At 47.0% G+C, this 18,418-nt stretch overlaps 1 long non-coding RNA gene across 1 annotated transcript in view; it reads left to right on the top strand.

Moving 5' to 3' along the window:
* Positions 1-995: 995 nt before the first annotated feature.
* Positions 996-18,418, top strand: part of LOC143836495 (uncharacterized) — a 56,562-nt gene continuing 39,139 nt past the window's right edge. The window contains exons 1-2 of the long non-coding RNA XR_013230633.1: positions 996-1,115; positions 14,134-14,213. This is a non-coding gene — a long non-coding RNA (uncharacterized LOC143836495). The remainder of the gene's footprint in view (positions 1,116-14,133; positions 14,214-18,418) is intronic.

Raw genomic sequence — 18,418 nt, 5'->3', positions numbered from 1 at the left:
CACATGCTGTGCATCCATACAATATTTTGCAGTCTCTCTCTGGGCATCTTTACACGCACATGTATGTGTGAATATATTCCTGGGTTTATGAATATAGCAGAATTCGCGTGTGTATACATATGCAGGTACATCTATAAACACACACCCTTGGCGTGCTCACCTGGCCGTATGTTTGCATGTGTGTAAGAGAGAATACAGTCGCATGCCACATTGTCACCTTAGGCACTGCAACGATATTTGTCGCGTAAGGGAGAAGCAGCAACAAAGGTATCTACCAGTCTGCATCAATGTACATATTAACAGCCGGGCGAGTCTGCGATTAAAATATAGGCATAGAAAATACATAGATTCCAGGTACAGGGTGCATAATTACAATTTTAAAAAATACTTCTAAGTAGCTAGTTTGCACCACATTCGGAAGATTTTTTTTTTGCCCCCTCCCCAATTTAAGACAAACACCTTCCCCCTCTTCGGCCTCTCGGACAAACATCTATTTCTCCGTTCCAACAGCAAATTTTCCTTTTAATTGAATGAGGAGGCTCGATAAGGTTTTCCTAGCAGCAGCCCCCCTCCCCCTCTCGGGATGGCCTGGCCAGGAAGGTCTAACTTTGCCAGCCCTTTTCTGGAAGGGCCGAGTGGGAAGGGCCCTCGACAATGTGTGGGGAAGAGAAAAGAGAAACACCTCCACAAAAAGAGGGATTGTTAATAGCATACAATCTATTGAGAGGGGGCCGGCCGGGGCCTGTCTCTGACAATAAGCACAGAGGGCCGTGATTTGAATAGAAGGGGGGCCCTTTTGCTTTTTAAGCCGGACAAAAAAAAAAACGAAATGTTAATCAGGGCTTGAAATCCCTGACTGGTCAAAGCCCGGTGGGTAGAAAGGGGACCCTTTAACCCACCCCCCACCCACCCCCCTTGCCCGCTCCCCAATTCAGGCCCCATGCAGAAGAATCTGTCTCCTCCTCTAACTTTATTTAATTGATTAGCTCTTGAAAAAAAAAAGAAAAAGAAAAACCCTCTGATGGCCTTAAGGAAACTTTTAAAGGGAGGGTTTGAAAAGCGATATCTCTTCTTTCTTCCCGAGTCAGAGGGAAAGGAGGCATCCCAAAGGGCAGGTAGGGCTTTTTTTTTTTTTTGGGGGGGGGGAGATATTTTAGATTTTTTTTTTAAAGCAATGGTCGGTCAAGAAAGCTTTGGCCTATTTTGCGCTTAAAGAGTTTCTCTTCTTCGCCGGGCGTTTTCTAGGGTTTTTTTTTTTTTTGCAGAATTGTCTGCACGCAAGTTATTTTAACCCTCCTCTGTGATCCTAAACGTGTTGACTAGGTGAGGGAGCAAATCCCAACGAAAAGAAGGCATTTGCTCCTGAGTACAGATGCTTAGGGAGCGTCTGTGTGTGCAATCAGGTTAGTGTCCTTTTAAAGTCAGGATCGGACAGAGGGACATTAGGGGCCAGGTTTGGAGTGTTTGCCATCCTTCTTTCAGGGACAGTCCAGCTGGGACAGTGTGTGTGTGTGTTGTTGTTGTTGTTGTTGTTGTTGAAAAAAAGAAAAGGATTTTCTTCGTCTTCTTTTACAGGGAGTCTGTTGCTAGATGCCCAGGGGTCGATGTTTTGCACACTCATGTCCCTGTCGTTTCTGGTTAAAAACAGGCTTGGTAGTCTTTGCGGTGCTTCCAAAACCTACAGAACCTTTCAGCCAGAAAGCAGGATTTTAAAAAAGAGAAACAGGAACATCCGTGTGCTCTCCGGTGTCTGTGGGTCTGCTGCTCTGTTGCTAGCACTCTTAAAGGCCCATTTCTGCACCCGCTGGAGAATGCACGTTCAATATGCTTATGCATTCTCCAACATGTGCAGAATGGGCTAAACACTGCTGTCCACGAATCAGTTAAGCAGGAACATGGGCATTCTTGCGATTGGAGTCAGACTTCTACTGAGCAGACTTTTTACTGCTTTGAGGGTCTATTTGTACCTTTGTCAGTTTTACTGTTTATTGGAGGGAGGGGAAACATGAAAAATAAAACCTGGGGGCATTCCCCCCGCCCCCCCCCCATTTCCCAATGGCAAAGCATCCACATTCCCTTCTGTCTTGCACCCACCGTGAAAATGACCCCCCCTCCCTGTTCTTTTCCAAATGTAATTTTTAAAAGGGGGAGGGGAAAAACCCCGCCCTGAAATTCTGGGTAATTCTCATGCCCCGTCTAATGGGGAAACAACAGAATATTTAAATCGTAGGGAAGGCCGAGCAGAGAATACCCCCTCTCATTTTCTGCCGAGAGAATTGGTGGTGTGGTTGGCACCTGACTGCCCTCCCTTTTTTGTTTTGTTTTGTCTGGAGGAACGGAGAACCCTGGTAGGGAGGCAGAAACCTGTTTCTGTTGTGGACAATAAAGCAGCCATGAGTGTTAAGGAGGACGGAGGTAGCCGAGTCTGAATGTTCATACACAGTGTATCTATATTTATATCTTGTAGATATATACAATCTTTACATTGTACTATTTGCAGTATACTATATAGATATAGCATCAATATATTGCACTGTATGTATGTATGTATGTATGTATGCATGCATTCATGCATGTATGTATGCATATACACACACACATACATACACACACATATATATATACACACACATACACACACATACACACACACACACACACACATATATATATAGTGCAATATAAAAACTTATACCTTGCTATTGTTTATCTTTAGTGTGCTTTTGGACTCTTCCTCCTTTCTTTTTCTCTCTCTTATACATGTTTGTGTGTGTACAGTATAGTGTGTATGTCTCTGTATAGACTGAGATCTCCCCATCTGCCCCAGAGAACCGTATTGGCGTTTATGTGTGTGTATATATACATATATACATATATACATATATACATATATACATATACACACCCACATACACAGTACACTATGTATATATATTATAGCTATATATTGTACTATATACTATACATGTAGCATGAGTATATTGCGCTGTGTATGTGTGTGTGTATATAGTGCAATATAAAACAAAACTTTCTATTGTTTGTCTATAAGGCGCTATTGCTCTTGTTCTTTTCTCCCTCTCTGATGTTTGTGTGTGTGTATACATATATATAAGGGTGTGTATAGTATAGTATAGTATAGTATAGTATAGTATAGTATAGTATAGTATAGTATAGTATAGTATAGTATAGTATAGTATAGTGTGTATGTCTCTATATGGTCAGAGATTCCTCTATACCTGCTCCAGAGATTTATAGACCTCTGCTCCCTTTCACTACTTTACATCCTTTTTATTTGGAGTAATGGATCCTGAGTAGCTACCATGGGATGAACCAGAAGAAAATCAAGGCCAGGCTGGTGGCTGGTGCTGAAAGGACCCGAGTGGGAAAGGGCAGAGAATAAGAAGCAGATGAAGACTTAGGTTGGGGTAACTTGATTTTTACTACCCAAAGGAGTCTCAGAACGGCTTACAAACACCTTTCCCTTCCTCTCCCCGCAACAGACACCTTGGGAGGTAGGTGGGGCTGAGAGAGCTCTGAGAGATCGGAGAGTGGCCCAAAGTTTTTGCAGGCCTGTGTCTCAAAGTGGCTTACAACTGCCTTCCCTTCCTCTCCCTACAACAGATGCCCTGTGAAGTAAGTGAGGCCAGGAGAGCTGGGAGAATTGTGATTGGTCCAAGGTCACCTAGCAGGCCTCATCTGTCTCAAAGCCCCTTACAATCTCCTTCCCTCCCACTCCCCACAACAGTCACTCTGGGATGTAGGTGGGTCTGAGAGAGCTCTGAGAGAACTGTGACTGGCTCAAGGTCAGCCAGCTGTCTGCACTGGGAGGAGGAGCTGGAGGAGTGCCACTGCATGTGAACCGGGGCTCTGAGCCTGCCAGGGGCTGGAGGCTGAGACCCGGCAAGGTGGGGATGGGCAGGGAGGGGTGCAACGTCCTGGCATGCCAACGTGGGTCATTTTGTGAAAGGGGCATGAAGTCAGAGGCCCTCCTCTCCAATTCTCGGGTGGCAGAAGGCTTCCTGGCCTGACTCCTCAGAAGTAAGCCCCTACAACATCCCTGTAAAGTTCTGCATTTAGGCAGAAAAAGCCATCTATACCAATATTGGATACGGGAGACTTGTCTTGGCAGTATTATGTGCGAAAAGGATCTAGGGGTCTTAGTAGACCATACATTGAACATGAGTCAGCAGTGTGACTTGGTGGCTAAAAAGGCAGATGGGATTTTGGGCTGTATCAAACGGAGTATCGTGTTCCAGATCACGGGAGGTGATGGTACCGCTTTACTCTGCTCTAGTTCGGCCTCGCTTGGAGTCCTGTGTTCAGTTTTAGGCACCCCAGTTAAGAGGGATGGAGACAAACTGGAGCGTGTCCAGAGGAGGGCAACAAAGAGGGTGATGGGTTTGGAGACCAAAACCTATGAAGAAAGGTTGGGGGAGCTTGGTCTGTTTAGCCTGGAGAGGAGACAACTGAGGGGGATCTAATAACCATCTTCAAGTATATAAAAGGGTGCCATATAGAGGATGGAACAGAGTTCATCCCAGAACCAGTGGGATGAAATTAATTCAAAAGAAATTCCGTCTAAGTATCCGGAAGAAGTTCCTGACAGTTAGATCAGTTTCTCGGGAGGTGGTGGGTTCTCCATCTTTGGAAAATTTTAAATGGAGGCTGGAGAGCCATCTGACGGAGAGGCTGATTCTGTGAAGGTTCAAGGGGGTGGCAGGTGACAGTGGATGAGCGAGAGGGACGTGAGTGCCCTGCATAGTGCAGGGGGTTGGACTAGATGACCCAGCAGGTCTCTTCCAATTCTTTTATTCTATGATTCTATGACTCTCCTTACTTTCCCTGATCTTTCAAGAGAACCCTCAATTTCCGTGTTATGAAAACTGCCACGCACGACCTGGTGGAATTAATCGCCATAGCTTTGGCTACAGTCTTGTCTCTACCGACTCTCATTCATTCATTTCAGGTTCCCCCTCCCCCCCTTATGTAATGAGTGAATACCCCCCCCCCCCTTCTTACAGTCAGAGCTGTGATTATTCCGCTATAAAACCATGAATACGAGAATCAAATCAAAATAGTTTATGGGCCCAATCGCTGCGGCCTGGCTGGAAGTAAATCAGCCCCTGTCTGTTTGCTCCTCCCTCCCCCAAACAAACAAATGAAGACAGAAACCAGCCAGGGAAGGAGAATAAGTCCTGGATCTCTTTATTTAAAAATCACCTTTGGAAGGGCAATTGTGCACGTCCCAAGTACCATCCTAAATGGCTGTCTTCGGCTTTCCAGTTTTGGAATCTTCCCTCCAATGTGCAGGAAGCCAAAACAAAAGCAGGCAGGGATAGATTTCCTAGTTTTTGTGGGAAATATTTGCAGTGGTTTGCTTCTGATCATAATGCACCATAGGGACACATTGGAGGAAAACATGTCATTAAAAAAAAAAAAAACGATAACATTTCTCTGTTTATGCTCCTTCCTTTTTTTCTTTTTTGAGAAAGGGCTGTCCTACCTTGTCCTTTCCTGAAAACAGACACAAAATGTAGGTTTTGGAAAAAAAATATTCCATTCTGCAAAGGAAATGACTTGGCCTTTAGAAACGAACAAACAAACAAATAAACAGAGGGACAGAAAGAAGACACAAACCCCTCTTCCCACGTGAAGTTTCCTGGTTTTCATACCACTTGGGAAATTCACAATCAGCATTCTGTGCCCGGCCTACAGCTCCTTGCTTTATAATAGTCCATGCTTTGTTTTTAAATCAATGGTTCATCCCCCCTTGGGCCAGCTGCCAGCTGAGAATCAAAGTTGTGATTATTTTGAACGATCGATCAGTCATGACAGCTCATCTTAAAAATTTTTTTGAAAAGTATTCCGTGTTCTATTTTTAAAAATTAATCCTTTGTTGCTTTTCCCTGTTGGTGGAGACAAATTTCACGGTTATCCTGAGTGAAAAATGTTATTTGGGAAAGAAGGAAGGAAGGAAGGAAGGAGGGAGGGAGGGAGGGAGGGAGGGAGGGAAAGAAAGAAAGAATGAATGAAAGAAAGAAAGAGAGAGAGAGAAAGAAAAAGAGGGAGGGAGAGGAAGGAGGGAAGGAAAGGACAGAAAGAAATGAGGAAAGGAAAGAAAGGATAAAAAGGAAAGAAAGGATAAAAAAGGAAGAGTGAGAAAGAAAGAAAGAAAGAAAGAAAGAAGGAAGGAAGGAAGGAAGGAAGGAAGGAAGGAAGGAAAGAAAGAAAGAAAGAAAGAAAGAAAGAAAGAAAGAAAGAAAGAAAGAAAGAAAGAAAGAAAGAAAGAAAGAAAGAATCTAATAGTATATTGTGCTTTTCATCTGAGTCGTTAAGGGGGGATAAACAGGATTTCTCCTTCTTTCCATAATCCTTCAGTGGGTTCGGGGAGTGTGTGTGTGTGGGGGGGGAGAGATTCTCTTTGTTATTTATTCTTTCTTAGGTCTCTCTTAGCGCTCTGAATTCTAATGAAACAAACCGCTAATTGAAAGAAAGGGTGTGTAACTCAAGCCAGACAGCATCACTTTCTGGTACCCAGGGATCCTGGAAGCAGCAGCCCCGAACATTTCTTACTGGCTTCTTCAGGCTCTGCTGGGAAAAGCACCAAAACATCCCCAGGGGTGGGAGTGTGGGGTGGTGTACTTGGGAGGTGAGGGAGGGGAAAAGAGCACCTATTTCTCTTTTCCTTCTTTCCCTACATCAGGTGAGGAAGAGATGCAATTGTGAGCTCCAGTGGAAGGAAGCCTTCTGGATCTCCTTGTGTCTGCACATTGGGGAGGGGGGATGGACATGTGTCAATAGGAGAAAGACCCTTTGTTTGCAGATGCCCTACATTAGCAGGATCCCAATTTAGGGATCCTTCAGACCCCTTGGCTGCCCTTGCCAGTTCAAATGCTGCAATCTCCCCCTCTTTGCAGATGTTTTGGGCATAGAGGCCGAGGCCTTCCTAAGGACATCAGGGGAGCCCTGCTGGATCAGACCAGGGGTCCATCTAGTCCAGCCTCCTGTCTCACACAGGGGCCAGCCAGTTCCTCTGGAGGGCCAACAACAGGGCGGAGAGGCCAAGGCCTTCAAAGTGGCTTACAATCACCTACTTTTTCTCTCCCCACAACAGACACCCAGCAAGGTAAGGGAGACCGAGAGATCTCTAAGAGAACTGCTCTGCACGATCAGCTCTAAGAGAACTGTGCCTGGCCCAAGTTCACCCCAGCTGGCTGCATGGGGAGGAATGGCAGATCATACCCAGTTCTTGAGCTTAGACTGCCGCTTTTCTCCATCCTAAGGAGTCTCAAAGCGGCTTACGATCACAGAGAGTTCTGAGAGAACTTCTCTGCAAGAACAGCTCTACGAGAACTTTGGCCCTGTTGGCGGCATGTGGCGGAGCGGGGGAAGCAAACCCAGCTCTCCAGATCAGAGGCTGCTGCTCTTGACCACTACACCAAGTTGGTTTCTAGAAGAAGAAGAAGAAGAAGAAGAAGAAGAAGAAGAAGAAGAAGAAGAAGAAGAAGAAGAAGAAGAAGAGAAAACAAAATTAAAGGGTCCAATTTAACACAGGGGGAAGTTTCATGCCAACACTATGAGGCCTATTATTTCTGGCTACTTTGTGCATTTCTTTTCTGCAGCCGTTTCCCTCCCATGCGGTGCTCCCGCTAAGGTCAGCCAGGCACAGAGGCAGGTAATTCTCAATTTCCCCCCTTTGAGCCCCCCCCTGCTCAGTTTGAATCCCTGTTTCATGTGGCGTTAGCAAAAACGCAACCCAAGCTGTCTTGTGGACAGGGGAGTCTCAAACCAGCCCGGCCGGCCAGCGGCACCGCGTGGACTCGGAGATTAAAAATCCATCACAATGGGGAAGTGACATCCACCTTCCCGTAATAGCGGTTCCCGAGGACACAGATTAGCCAAGGCAGATCTGAAGCCCCCCAAGAAACACAGGGGTCCATTGGCACTGCAAGTGACCTGAGGGGGGGAGGGATTTCAAAGCCTCTTTTCCATTTTCGGAACAGGAGGAAGGCGGGGAGGCGAAAATGCAAACCCACCAGGTCTAGCGGTCCTCTCCTGTTGCTATTAAGGCACTGGCCTAAATTCACCTCCCGGAAATGGCTGGCAACTTCAGAAGGGACCAGTTCTGCTCAGCGGGCCCAGAGAAGCAGAGGCTGATCATGGGCCTCCTGGTTTTCAAGGGAGAGGATCGGGATGCCGACCTCCAAATGTGGCCTGGAGAGATCCTGCTTTGACTATTGTTCTTTAGACATTCGTTCCCCGAGAGAAAATGGCTGCTTCGGAGGGTGGACTCACACTAATATCACCCGTAAATGATGTAGGAACATTGGTTACATTGTGTGTGGGGGGAAATGTTCTGGTTTGGGGGCAAAACTCTATGGTAAGAAGCTAATTTTACCATAGAGTTTTGCCCAGAAGCCAGAGAGTTGCTTCCTTGATGTCGCCGTTGTGCAAGCCGCTCTTCCAGGTGATGTTAGCGGGTCACCTTAATTTCTGTGCTCTTCCCTGCTTCCTGAATAGGCACCTCCCATCCCCTGCCAAGAGCTGCAAGGGAGCCTGGAAACCCTTCTTAGGGATCAACAGGATTTTGAAGATCTAAGGCTTTGAGTGTGATCCGTCACCTCTGAAGAAGGGCATTTAGACTCCCATTTAGACTCCGAAAATCCTGCTAGCCGGTAAGATACGAATGGATCCAGAGCCTGCAGACCCTTGTCCGCCCCACTTGCTGGAGTGTGGTTTTGCTCCAATGTTAATCTTTTCCTAATCGTTTTGAAGAGAGAACCTTTTAACAAAATGCTCATCAAAATCTCATGTCGGGGATCTGTCGCTTTGAAATGACCGAGTGTAGTTCTCTTTTCCATCTGCGAAGAAGCAAAACGGCCTTGCCAGGGAGGGCTATGAAGGGGTCTCTCATGAGAATGCTCAGACTCTGGCATTGCTTCTCAAGAGCGTTCCCACAACCTCCTTGACTGAAGGATGGCCCAGAAGCAGAAAACTCAGATCCCTTTGGTGTTTACTTGGTGCCCCTTCCAAATTGATAAAGCATGCAACCCAAGCTTCATGTAGTGATGACCACAAGCGTAGACAGCTTTAATAGCAGAGTCACAGATCCAGGCAGTAGATACTAGGCATGTGAAAAAAGGGAACCTCCAGTGACAGAGGCAGTAAACCTCTGAATCCCAGTGCCAGGAGGCAACAATAGAAGAAGGCTTATATACCCTGTTGTTGGACCTCCTGAGGAACTGGTTGGCCACTGTGTGAGACAGGAAGCTGGACTAGATGGACCTCTGGTCTGGTCCAGCAGAACTGTTCTGATGTTCTTAGGAAGGCCTCGGCCTCTCTGCCCTTTGTTGGCCCTCCAGAGAAACTGGCTGGCCACTGTGTGAGACAGGAGGCTGGACTGGATGGACCCCTGGTCTGATCCAGAAGGGCTCTCCTGATGTTCTTAGGAAGGCCTCATCCTCTCTGCCCTATTGTTGGCCCTCCAGAGGAACTGGCTGGCCACTGTGTGAGACAGGGCTGGACTAGATGGACCCCTGGTCTGACCCAGCAGAACTCTTCTGATGTTCTTAGGAAGGCCTCATCCTCTCTGCCCTATTGTTGGCCCTCCAGAGGAACTGGCTGGCCACTGTGTGTGACAGGAGGCTAGACTAGATGGACCCCTGGTCTGGTCCAGCAGAACTCTTCTGATGTTCTTACAAAGGCCTCGTCCTCTCTGCCCTATGGTTTGCCCTTCCAAGGAACCACTGTGTGAGATGGGATGCTGGACCAGAAGGACCACTAGTCTGATCCAGCAGGGCTCTTACGTTCTTATATAATTATGAGTTAAAATCCAGTATGACACCAGTAATTCCCAAACTGGGAATTTTCCAGCGGCGGATGAATCTGGAGAGTTTTTAATGCCAAAGAAAAAGAAGATAAGCAAACAGTGCCTGGTCTAGATTTCGTTAAGTAGCCTAAGCCGGTCCCTGTTCCTGAGCATCTGCCTTTGCCACCGTTCGAAATGGAAATAATCTCACTCTGCAAGCGTTCCTTGCTTACACCTCTCCCTGCGGTCTCGAAAAATGTCACTATTCCGAAAATACAGTCGAGCCCTAACAATAACACCTTTACCAAGCGAAGGTGTCACAGTGGTTTATGCTGTGCTGTTAGACAGCGGCTCCCAGATTAGCAGTCTCCCCTTCCCACCCCTGTTCTTCTCCTCCGAATGCTTTTATCCAGGCAACCGGGGAAGGCCGTGGCTGTAACAATCCCCAATAACTCCCCCCCACACTTCCATGCCCAATCCCATCCAAAACCATCTCATGTGTGGGTGAGTTTGCTCGGAAGGAACCACACAGCTGAACGTCAACGTCTCCTTGGTAGTGCTTGCCGCAGGGTGAAGGGGAATAATTTTGGGGTGTAGTGGTTAAGAGTGGTGGCTTCTAATCCCGCTCCTCCACATGCAGCCAGCTGGGTGACCTTGGGCTAGTTGCAGTTCTCTTACAGCTGTTCTCATAGAACAGTATCATCAGGGCTCTCTCAACCTCACCCACCCCTTGAGCCTTCACAGAATCAGCCTCTCCGTCAGATGGCTCTCCAGCATCTGTTTAAAAATCCCCAAAGATGGAGAACTCACCACCTCCCAAGGAAGCCTGTTCCACTGAGAAACCGCTCTAATTGTTATGGCCACTCTATGCCTCGTGTCCACATCCGGATCTGAGATGTTGCATAGAAGATGTGCAACCGTAAACCGTGTCCTTTTCCTCTGGGTGGGCCTCCTGCCCATTTTAAACAAAATGTGAGAGAGAATAAACTGAAAACTGAGAGGGGGTATCCACACAGGAAATCTCCCCAGCAAGAGCCGTCTCCTGAAATAACCCATTACTCCGGCTGACATTTTTGAAGGATTTGGTCCAAAGATTGCATGATTCCGAACTGACAGAAAATGGCACAGAAGCCGTTATTTACACATTTAATGCCCTTTCCTATCTTGATGATATAAAAGCATGGAAAGGTTAAGGAAAAGGCGATCGATCGCAGCAGACTGACGGGGCAAAGGGCGAGGCCCGATAGCCTGTGATGCAGCCAGGGAGTTAAATAAACTGTTCCTTGACTTTATTGCTTAGAAGGGCAACGGCGGGTCAGGCTTGGCCCTGAGTATGTGTTTGGGGTTTTAAAAACTGATTGGGTGGAATTAAACCCAAATCCATTTGGAAGCAGAGCTTTGGACACCCAAGTTCTTTGTCGTCTTGATTTTGGAACTCATTCCACGTTGTCAGAGTAAGTGACAATAAAGCCTTTCCCTTTCCTCTCCCCCCCCCACCACCAAGATTTCTGGGAGGAAAAGAGGGTTTCAGCATACAAAATTGCAAAAATTATAGCTACCACATAGAATCATAGAATCATAGAGTTGGAAGGGGCCATACAGGCCATCTAGTCCAACCCCCTGCTCAATGCAGGATCAGCCCAAAGCATCCTAAAGCATCCAAGAAAAGTGTGTATCCAACCTTTGCTTGAAGACTTCCAGTGAGGGGGCGCTCACCACCTCCTTAGGCAGCCTATTCCACTGCTGAACTACTCTGACTGAGAAAAACTTTTTCCTGATATCTAGCCTATATCGTTGTATTTGAAGTTTAAACCCATTACTGCGTGTCCTTTCCTCTGCAGCCAGCAGAAACAGCATCCTGCCCTCCTCCAAGTGACAACCTTTCAAATACTTAAAGAGGGCTATCATGTCCCCTCTCAACCTCCTTTTCTCCAGGCTGAACATTCCCAAGTCCCTCAACCTATCTTCATAGGGCTTGGTCCCTTGGCCCCAGATCATCTTCGTCGCTCTCCTCTGTACCCTTTCAATTTTATCGATGTCCTTCTTGAAGTGAGGCCTCCAGAACTGCACACAGTACTCCAGGTGTGGTCTGACCAGTGCCGTATACAATGGGACTATGACATCTTGTGATTTTGATGTGATGCCTCTGTTGATACAGCCCAAAATGGCATTTGCCTTTTTTACCGCTGCATCACACTGCCTGCTCATGTTTAGTTTACAATCCACAAGTACCCCAAGGTCTCGTTCACACACAGTGCTACCTAGAAGCGTATCCCCCATCCAGTAGGCATGCTTTTCATTTTTCTGACCCAGATGCAGAACTTTACACTTATCTTTATTAAATTGCATCTTGTTCTCATTGCTTAGATAGCAGGAATGTTTTTTCCAGTCAGAGCAGTTCAGCAGTGGAGTGGGCGGCCTAAGGGCTCCCCCTCACTGGTGGGTTTCAAGCAATGGCTTCAGCCTTGGCTAAGTCAGTAGTTTAAAATAATCATCTTAGAGTATATCCTTGTTATGCAATAATGATGAGTAATTCGGTTTAAAAAATTGCACATATACTTGACTGTGTGGTAGCTGCAGAGACTGCAATACATCAAGACGGTTGTTGAAGGCATGTTAACTAGAGCTTGTCAAGAGTTGCTGGAAAACTCGGCTTCACTAAACCAGAAAATTCAAGTTTGGGATTAGGAAGCCGGGTCCATTATGGAGGGAACCGGAAAAGCCTCAAGTGTGAAGGGGTCAGGGTGGAAAAAGACGTGGCCCAGTAGGAGGAAAATACCTCTGTTTAAACGGCTTCAAAATAAGGTGTTACGGAGAGATTATCTTGTTGACCTTTTGGTTTATCATGCAACAAGCAGCTCTTAGTACAAAACTCATTTTTGCCTCAACCTTGCAGAGAATCATAAAACAGCATCCCTGTGATGGCCCTGTCCATTTCTTCTCAGAGGCAAGAATTTTCCTCCATTTTTCTTTCCCTTTCTGATTGAGCAGCCCTGTGGGGTCTGTTTTCTTTTTTCCTGAAGAACTTTGGCTGTCCCGCCCTGACTCAGTATGCTGTTTTACTGCTGGCTCAGGAATCTGAGGGAAGGATTGGGATCACCCTGTAATTTAAACCACTGATCCAAAGACATTGGGACAAATTTCTAACATACTTGTAAACACTGACTTTCTATTGTTTCTATTTCTCTTCTGTTATTAACTAAAAATCAAATAAAACATATAAAAACAATTTAAGCTTCTGAAAATAGTGTTTGAGACATTCTGAAGTTCAAAATTAACAAAATGTTTTATTCAACATAGGGCGGAAAGGCCATATGTAACCAGGGACTAATATTTCTGAGGTACCTCAATATGGATAACTATCAGGACTGGGACTAGTCCCAGGTCATCCAGCTGGCTGCATGTGGAAGAGTGGGGAATCACACTTAGTTCCCCAGTTTAGAAGCCACTGCTCTTAACCACTATATCAAGCTGGCTCTTTCTAGTACCCACATTCCTTCTCTCGAAACACCAGTACTTGTCTTGATTTTTTAGCTGGCCCTTAAGGTCTTCAAAGGCAGTTTCTAAGCAAAGGTAGACCAGGGATCTCTGAACTCTTCAGAGCCATCTCCCTGTGTGACTGGTTGAGGAATTTTCTTGCCTTTTAAAAAGATCTGTCCACTTTCCTTTGTCCAAATGAGAGTCTCTGTCTAACTGCCTTTTCATCCTTACCAACTTTCCCCAGTTCTCCTGTCTGTGTTGAAATGCTCTCAGTCAGGGCCGCATTCTGAATCTGACAGTGTTCAGTTTTTCTCAGACAGGTCTGAAATCAGACTGAATCCTCCTCAGTATCCAGTTCAGAAGTCATTCTCTGTTCAGCTTATGCTAACCAGCCAAAGTAGCCTGTCACAAGGCTCTCTGGCTCTATGAAGAATTGACCATTTACAGTCCCTTATCCGTTTACACAGCACTTCTAAACTTTTAGAAATTTTAGTTCATCACAGCCCCCAACCCGTTGGAACCTGTGGGCACCTCTGGAATTCTGACACAGGGTGGTGGGCACAACCACAAAATGGCTGCCACAGGAGGTGGAGCCAGCCACAAAATGGCTGCTGCAGGAGGTGGAGCCAGCCACAAAATGGCTGCTGCAGGAGGTGGAACCAGATACAAAATGACTGCTGTGGGAGGTAAAATAGGGTTTTCTGGGGATTCCTTAGCTGCAGGGCAAATGAGGGGTAATTCGGGTCTGCATTGGAAGAAGCAAATTTCAGTGCGGAAACAGACGAAAAGTCAATAACATCGCTAGTGCGGAAACAGTCTTTATGCAGAGAATATTTCTTTTTCAGCTGGCTAGGTTTTGAAGAGAGACCTATACTGCACAATCTTGAAGGAACAAGACAAGGACATCTTGGGCTCAACTCTACAGGTAAGTCGTTTAAAAAGACAACTTGGGTGCCGATTCCGAGGCTAACTCCGTCACCCATTCAAACATGCAAAAAAAAAAAAAAAACCCATTTCTCTATACCTGCATTGTGGCTCCTTTTCCAAACTTAAATTTGATTCAAGGTAGCCTCAAAGTGGCTAACATCAGTCCCCAATATCCATTTTACTCTGTGAAGTAGCTTAGGCTGAGAGGCCAGGACTGGTCCAAAGTCACCTGACAAGCTTCCATGGCATGGCAGGGAATCGAACCCGTGACTCCCAGAACCTAGTCTGACACTCCAGCAACAACACTACCCTTCTGTGACTAAACGAGCGCCTTCCTCTACTGCAGGGAGGCAAGGGCTCATGGGAAGTGTAGTCCGTGGCCATCCGGATGGCCACGGTTTGCCCACCCCTGACTTAATGCCTGTGGCTCATCAGTTCATACCGCTCCTTTTGACCTGCTGCGGCTTACCCGGCTCTCCTTCCCACTCTCTCTTCCCAGCGTGACTCGAAACCGCTTATTAGCGCAAGTGGAATGGCTGCCTGCAAATGGCAGCATGTACGGAGCTAAAAATAACCCCCGGAGGTGGGCTTGTAACGTACGGGAAAGAATGAGACACTTTGTGGAGAAGCTGAGAATTTCGTTTCGGCGTCTGCTCTACCCTAGCAATTATGTTCTCGTTATAATTGTCTCGAGAGCTTTGGTACGGAGCCTGTCAGTTCCGCCGATGTTTGCCTGCCTGGGCTTTCTATCTCCCCCCCTCTCGCAAATGTTGAGCCATGCTTGCAGCAAGGAACACTCTAGGGCAGGGGTAGTCAACCTGTGGTCCTCCAGATGTCCATGGACTACAATTCCCATGAGCCCCTGCCAGCGGTTGCTGGCAGGGGCTCGTGGGAATTGTAGTCCATGGACATCTGGAGGACCACAGGTTGACTACCCCTGCTCTAGGGCGAATATGGGAAGCAAATGGTCGTGGCCTGGCATTCTCACCACTACCCTGGCCACCAGCTGGGGATGTTGGGGGGGGGTGTATGGATGCCAGCTCCTGTTTGGGAAACACCTGGAGATATGGGGATGGGGCCTAGAATGGCCAGGGACCACATCGTCCTCGCTCTGAAGTATCCATTTTCTCCAGGGCAACTGATTTGAAACCCAGTCTGGGGTACTAGTTAAGAGGGGTGGCCTGTAATGTGGAAAGCTGGGTGTGATTCCCTGCTCCTCCCTATGCAGCCAGCTGGGTGAGCTTGGGCTAGTCACAGTCCTGTCAGAGCTGTTCTCGCAGAGCGGTTTTCTCAGAGCTCTCTCAGCCTCAATTACCTCCAAGGCTGACTGTGGTGGGGAGAGGAAGGGAAGGCAATCATAAATCGCTTTGAGACTCCTTTGGGTAGAGAAATGTGTCATATAAGAACCAGCTCTTCTTCAGTAATATCAGGGCTCTCTCAGCCTCACCTCCGTTACAGGGTGTCTGTTGTGGGGAGAGGAAAGGGAAGGTGACTGTAAGCCGCTTTGAGACTCTTTTGGATAGAAAAAAGTGGCATATAAGAACCAACTCTTCTTCTTCAGTAATATCAGGGCTCTCTCAGCCTCACCTCCGTTACAGGGTGTCTGTTGTGGGGAGAGGAAAGGGAAGGTGACTGTAAGCCGCTTCGAGACTCTTTTGGGTAGAGAAAAGTGGCATATAAGAACCAACTCTTCTTCTTCTTCAGTAATATCAGGGCTCTCTCAGCCTCCCCTCCCTCACAGGGTGCCTGTTGTGGGGAGAGGAAAGGGAAGGCGATTGGAAGCTGCTTTGAGACTCCTTCTGACGGAGAAAAGCAGGGTATAAAAACCAATTCTTCTTCTTCTTTGACATTGGTAACAGCTGTACAAGAGTTATTTCGGTACAATGGTGTGATGACTCTGTCAGACAGGTGTTGCTGTTGTTTTGGCAGTGCTTTATCAATGCGCAGATTGGTAACGTGTGTGTGTTTGGGGGCGAGGTGGGAAGAAGCACATGATTTGAAGCCACTGAGAAAGACTCAGAGCGACTCCAGTTTGTACAAAGTCTTGAAACCACACTAGAATTCAAAGCTTCCACTTTGACGACAAGGCCAGGAGTAATCCAGAACTCCAAAAGCTGGGGGGAAATTTAACTTGATGATGCTGCGGGGATGATCCCTCTTACCTGGGCTGCTGTCCATGGTAGCAATAGAAAGCTGCCATATTGAGAAGGCCCCACAGAAGGTAAAACTAAACCTGTCCTTGAGACACGAGGATTTCTTTGCATTTTATTGCTTCCTCGCTTTCTGCATTTCATCTGTTATGACCGTATGGTGTCAAGGTTAAGAGTGACGGACATTGATCTGGAGAACTGGGTTTGATTCCCCACTTCTCCCCATGCAGCCAAGTGGGTGACCTTGGCCAGTCACCGTTCTCTTAGAGCTGTTAGAATAGAATTGTAGAATCCTAGAGTTGGAAGGGGACATGCAGACAATCCAGTCTAACCCACTGCTCAATGCAGGATAAGCCTCAAGCCTCCAGGAGAAGTATCTATCCAGCTGCTGCTTGAAGACCACCAGTGAGGGGGAGTTCCCCACCTCCTTAGGCAGCCCCTTCCACTGCTGAACTAGACTCCTGGAATCCTAGAGTGGGAAGGGGCCATGCAGGCCATCTAGTCCCACCCCCTGCTCAGGACAGGATCAGCCTCAAGCATCCAGGAGAAGGATCTGTCCAGCCGCTGCTTGAAGACGGCCAGTGAGGGGGAGCTCCCCACCTCCTTAGGCAGCCCCTTCCATGGCTGAACTAGACTCCTAGAATCCTTCAGTGGGAAGGGGCCATGCAGGCCATCTAGTCCCTCCCCCTGCTCAATGCAGGATCAGCCTCAAGCATCCAGGAGAAGGATCTGTCCAGCCACTCCTTGAAGACTGCCAGGGAGGTGGAGTTCATCACCTCCTTGAGCACGCCATTTTGCCGTAGTGCTGGCTGTCTCGGTTTTCGGTGCATGCCATATCAGCCAAATTGGAAATGTATATTTAGTATAGACAGGATACGGATTTCCAGACGATTGTCAAATTATCTCCTCCAGCGTCCTGACTGGGTCAACAGGAGGCTTCCTGTTTTGGGCACACTTCCTCCCTGCTTGCTTCCAGAACAGCATTTGATCAGAAGAAAAACTGCAGAGAACAGCTATCTAGGTCTCTCTCTCCCTCCCTTGTCTACAAAGTTGTTTCTCCCCACCTCTATATTCCCTTGGGGCCGCATCACCTGGGAGGTGTTCTGAGGCTTGATTCCATGAACCAGGATGAAAACGTACGCAGAGGCTACAGTCTTTGGGTTATGACTTGTTCCTCTCAAAGGTTAACAAATGCTAGGCAAATCCTCTTAAGCAGCCACGTTTAGCACAGCTCAGCAACTGCTGTACCTTTACCTTTTTTACACTGTAGCGGCTTTGCCCCTCCCTTGGAATAGTTTCATTCCGCAGTGGGTTTTTGGACCCATCCCCAGTAGGCCTAGTTCTTCTGACAAGGAGCCAAGAAGCAAATCGACGGAAGTTCTCTTCCCGATAAACTTTCTGACCATCTTTTTTGACAAACCAACAGGGTTGCCAGGGGGAAGATGCTTGTAGGCTGCGTTGGGACATCTTTGGATAGTGAAAAGCGGGGTATATAAAAACGGATTTTTCTTCTTCTCTTCCATAGACACCATGCTCTCATAGTCCTGTACACAAAGCAGGGAAATCACTTTTCTCTCTTTCCTTTTGACTACCACCTGAATGTGACCAGGATCTGCTTGAATAAATGTAAATCTATTTATTTATTTTTGCATATATACCCCCCTCTTCTCCTGAGGCTCGGTTTACCTATTTTTGCAATATATTTCTTGGGAGATTTATTTACTGCATTAAGTATCACATGTCCGTGACTGAAGAAGAAGAGCTGGTTTTTATGCCCCGCTTTTCACTACCCAAAGGAGCTTTCAAGCACCTTTCTCTTCCCACAACAGACACCCTGTGAGGGAGGTGAGGCTGAGAAATTACGGATGTTACTGCTCTGTGAGAACAGCACTATCAGGGCTGTGACAAGCCCAAGGTCAGCCAGCCAGCTGCAGCAGGTGGAAGAGCAGGGAATCAAACCCGGCTCACCAGCGTAGAAACCACAGCTCTTAACTGCTACTCCAAGATGACTGGGCAAAACTCTGCTATATGAAACAAATATCCTAATAAAAAA

The sequence above is a fragment of the Paroedura picta genome, chromosome 4 (assembly GCF_049243985.1).
Source record: "Paroedura picta isolate Pp20150507F chromosome 4, Ppicta_v3.0, whole genome shotgun sequence".
NCBI classification, from domain to species: domain Eukaryota; kingdom Metazoa; phylum Chordata; class Lepidosauria; order Squamata; family Gekkonidae; genus Paroedura; species Paroedura picta.
This window is presented reverse-complemented; position numbering and strand designations above follow the sequence as displayed.